Source organism: Schistocerca americana, chromosome 8 (genome assembly GCF_021461395.2).
Source record: "Schistocerca americana isolate TAMUIC-IGC-003095 chromosome 8, iqSchAmer2.1, whole genome shotgun sequence".
Classification (NCBI taxonomy): domain Eukaryota; kingdom Metazoa; phylum Arthropoda; class Insecta; order Orthoptera; family Acrididae; genus Schistocerca; species Schistocerca americana.
Window position 1 is genome coordinate 501,084,827 of NC_060126.1, and position 4,908 is coordinate 501,089,734.

At 43.7% G+C, this 4,908-nt stretch overlaps 1 non-coding gene across 1 annotated transcript; it reads right to left on the reverse strand.

Moving 5' to 3' along the window:
• Positions 1-3,304: 3,304 nt before the first annotated feature.
• Positions 3,305-3,379, reverse strand: Trnat-ugu. The gene has a single exon. It is a non-coding gene; the product is annotated as a tRNA-Thr (tRNA).
• Positions 3,380-4,908: the final 1,529 nt, after the last annotated feature.

The window sequence follows — 4,908 nt, forward strand, 5'->3', positions numbered from 1 at the left end:
TCTCTTTGCACCTGCCACCCGCAGACGTCTGAGAGGCAGCTCTAGCATATATTTATGTTGTTTCCGGGTTCGCAGCAGGAAGTCAATTACCTCACGAATCAGGTCACTGGTCTGCTACTTTTTGACAAGGTCACTAGTTCCATTCTTGTGACCCCCCGGTGGCAGCTGATTCATTACGTCCTGGAAATCGTGTAAGAAGGTATCCCAGATGGCGTGCCTTTTCGAGCAGTAGATGCAGAAGAGATTCTCGAGGCTTTTCATTATTCTCTCCGCCGGCGACGATTGGGGATGCCTTATGGATTCTCATCCTGTGCCCTCTCAACGTGACCTGCTATTTGTTTCAACTAAACTGGCGTCCATTCTCGGATATGATTCTGTCCACATATCCTACTTGTGACGGGAAAGCTTTGCAAAAAGCTTCGCTCGCCGTTTGCGCGGTAGCCTTCTTCAGTGGCGTCAATGTGACGTATTTAGACATTAGCTCCACAACTAGTAGGTAGCAGTACCCCCTAGCTGTGCGTGGGAGAGATCCCATAAGATCTGTGGCGGCCATATGCTTTGGTTTAGTCGGAATGAAAGGGTACTGTGGCACTTTCATTGTGACTGTTGTGTGTTTCGATCTCTGACATGCCTTACACAACGCCAGTACTGTCCTTCCCCTCTATTCATTATGCTTAAAATGTCACTGTGTGTGTAGCTTCAAATAGCACTTTCTGGCACCGAAAGGCGCGTAACTCAATTGTGTGTGCCATATCACTTTATTTACGTGTTCATCAGGAATGCAGACGCGGCACAATGCACCTTCCCCTTCACCACGATAGTACAGCACCTCTTTACGTAACAAATGTTGTTGTTGTTGTGGACTTCAGTCCTGAGACTGGTTTGATGCAGTTCTCCATGCCACTCTATCGTGTGCGAGCTTATTCATCTCCCAGTACTTACTGCAAACTACATTCTTCTGAATCTGCTTAGTATATTCATCTCTTCGTGTCCCTCTACGATTTGTACCCTCCACGCTGCCCTACAATGCAAAATTTGTTATCCCTTGATGCCTCAGAACATGTCCTACCAACCGGTCCCTTCTTCTAGTCAAGTTGCGCCACAAACTCCTCTTCTCCCCAATTCTATTCAATACCTCCTCATTAGTTATGCGATCTACCCATCCAATCTTCAGCATTCTTCTGTAGCACCACATTTCGAAAGCTTCTATTCTCTTCTTGTCCAAACTGTTTATCGTCCATGTTTCACTTACATACATGGCTACACTCCGTACAAATACTTTCAGAAACGACTTCCTGACACTTAAATCTATACTCGATGTTAACAAATTTCTCTTCTTCAGAAACGATTTCCTTGCCATTGCCAGTCTACATTTTATATCCTCTCTACTTCGACCATCATCAGTTATTTTGCTCCCCAAATAGCAAAGCTCCTTTACTACTTTAAGTGTCTCTTTTCCTAATCTAATTCCCTCAGCACCACCCGACTTAATTCGACTACATTCCATTATCCTCGTTTTGCTTTTGTTGATGTTCATCTTATATCCTCCTTTCAAGACACTATCCATTCCGTTCAACTGCTCTTCCAAGTCCTCTGCTGTCTCTGACAGAATTACAATGTCAACGGCAAACCTAAAAGTTTTTATTTCTTCTCCATGGATTAATACCTACTCCGAATTTTTCTTTTGTTTCCTTTACTGCTTCCTCAATATACAGATTGTGTAACATCGGGGAGAGGCTACAACCCTGTTTCACTTCCTTCCCAACCACTGCTTCCCTTTCATGCCCCTCGACTCTTGTAACTGCCATCTAGTTTCTGTACAAATAGAACTGCCTAATTTTCGTTTCTGCTCGGTCCTTGATTCTGCCCATCGAGACTGATAGAGCTGGGTCTTTTTCCTGTTTTCTCCTGATGTCTTTCAAGCTCACGGTCATATAACCTCCAAATGCTACATTTTTTATATAGTAAAGACTGATGTGCTCCTCCTGCAGTGGAATCACACTGTTTCTCTCCAATCCTCGTCCCCAAGTATGTGTGTGATTGCAAAATGAAATTCTTGTAATGCGAGAACCCACTTTGTCTGTCTTTTATTGCAGAGTTTTGCTGTGAGAAGAAACTCTAACGCCTTGTGGTCGTTCTATACTCTCGGTTTTCGACCATACAAGCATAATCTGAATTTCTCGAAGCCCCAGGTGACCGCCAGTGCTTCCAACTCGGTGACTGATTTTTTGCTCGGGTTACAGGTTCCGAAAGCTATGGTTTTGTGTATCATATTACCACCTTCTTCGAACCTCTGGAAGATCACAATCTCCAGACCAGAATAAGAGATGTCCGTGACCACAAAATCCCTCCTCTAGAGTGGGGTGACACAGGATTGGCGCATTAGTGAACGAGTTTTTGAGTGCTTGAAATTCATCCTCAGTTGCATCGTCCCATACCCATATAGACTTCTCTCCAGTTGGTTGACAAAGCTGTGGTGTTGCCAACTGTTTTATGTGTGCCAACTTCTTATAGAAACTGACAATTCCAAGAAACCCACAGAGTTTTTTTTTTTCGTTGATATAGGAAATCTAGCTATTGCTTCTACTTTTTCTGGATGTGGAGATATTCCTTCTGCTGTAATGACGTGGCCTAGTAATTTGACTTTGGACATCTCGATACATGATTTGGTAATATTTGCAATGACACCACACTCAGTCACCGAGTTGGAAGCACTGGCAGCCCTATGGGGCTTCGAGAAATTCAATATTCTTCTTGCATGGTCGAAAAAGGAGAGTATGCTTTGACCACACTCTGAAGGTACGGATGATTTCCTCTAACGTCATGTTGTGTTGCCTCCACGTCGGCTCTACAATCAGAAGGTCATCCACATATCCGGTGATCCTTCGCTTAATAGAGTCACTAAGTATTCTGTCTAGTCTCCTAATGAAAGCAGGCGAAGAGTCATTCAGACCAAATGGTAGCCTTTTGAATTGATAGCATTTACCGAAGGTAAAAAAAATGCCCTATGTTTCCGGCCGTCGGGACAGAGGGTTGTTTGCCACAAGCTTTATCTTAAATCGATCATGGAGAATACAATGACTCCATGGAAATTTTGTAGCAGCTCTTCCAGCCACTCCATTCGGTCCGTTTCCGGTTCAGTGTATCGTGCTGATTTTGCGCGAATCTAGTACCAAGCGAATCATGCCGTCTTGTTTCTCAGCCATGGGTGATTGGATTAGTGTACGTGGAAATTAGAATTACATTAATACCTGCAGCTGCTGACTGGCGTTGATATATATCAACGGGGATAGGTGAAAAAGTGTGCCTCGCCCGGGACTCGAACCCGGGATCTCCTGCTTACATGGCCGACGCTCTATCCACCTGAGCCACCGAGGGCACGGAGGATAGCGCGACTGCAGGGACTATCTCGCGCCTCCCGTGAGACCCACATTCTCACCTTGTATGTCCACACACTACATTCGTAGTGTCCCACCCCAACACACTCATTACTCGTGGAAGACATTATTACCAGGTACCGTAAGAGTTCAGGTAATATGTGTGCATCCACACAAAAGAAGAAAGTCATGCCCGGTATCGCCAGAACTATATACTTACATGGATATGGTGTCTGTTCTTTCGGACATGTCAGAAAGAACAGACACCATATCCATATAAGTATATATTGTACGTGGAGGTCGCTGGTTCGATATTATCGTCATTTTCTTAATCACCAAGTAGACTTTAAAACGCTATACCAGTGCAATCATGTAAGGAGGCACAAAAAATTTGTTGTAGTCCCGTACCCGGAATACATATTCTAAATTTCTAATTGCACCTGTCTTTTGCAAAAATACATCGGCCTTCTCCCTTAACAGACTCTCCAAATCCTCCTTGTCACACGTTGGGATACTGTCTAGGTTTCTCAACATGCAATCTATTGCCTGATGCACCTCTTGCTTCATTTGTGTACACGCCTCTTGTGCTTTTGATCTACTTCCGTATCGATGTGCAGTTCCACATCTCCTTCCCCATTGGTAGTGTAGCTCAGATTTAACCGCCCTACCGGGATCTGTGCTCGTATTGTGCGATCCGCAAATGACAGTCTGACCACGCTCTCTTTGTGTAGGGTTAGTTCAGGAAAAAAGGAAACAAAAGAAAAATTTGGAGTAGGTATTAAAATCCATGGAGAAGAAATAAAAACTTTGAGGTTCGCCGATGACATTGTAATTCTGGCAGAGACAGCAAAGGACTTGGAAGAGCAGTTGAACGGAATGGATGGTGTCTTGAAGGGAGGATATAAAATGAACATCAACAAAAGCAAAACGAGGATAATGGAATGTAGTCGAGTTAAGTCGGGTGATGCTGAGGGAATTAGATTAGGAAATGAGGCACTTAAAGTAGTAAAGGAGTTTTGCTATTTGGGGAGCAAAATAACTGATGATGGACGAAGTAGAGAGGATATAAAATGTAGACTGGCAATGGCAAGGAAAGCGTTTCTGAAGAAGAGAAATTTGTTAACATCGAGTATAGATTTAAGTGTGAGGAAGTTATTTCTGAAAGTATTTGTATGGAGTGTAGCCATGTATGGAAGTGAAACATGGACGGTAAATAGTTTGGACAAGAAGAGAATAGAAGCTTTTGAAATGTGGTGCTACAGAAGAATGCTGAAGATTAGATGGGTAGATCACATAACTAATGAGGAAGAATAGGATTGGGGAGAAGAGAAGTTTGTGGCACAACTTGACCAGAAGAAGGGATCGGTTGGTAGGACATGTTCTGAGGCATCAAGGGATCACCAATTTAGTATTGGAGGGCAGCGTGGAGGGTAAAAATCGTAGAGGGAGACCAAGAGATGAATACACTAAGCAGATTCAGAAGGATGTAGGTTGCAGTAGGTACTGGGAGATGAAGAAGCTTGCACAGGAT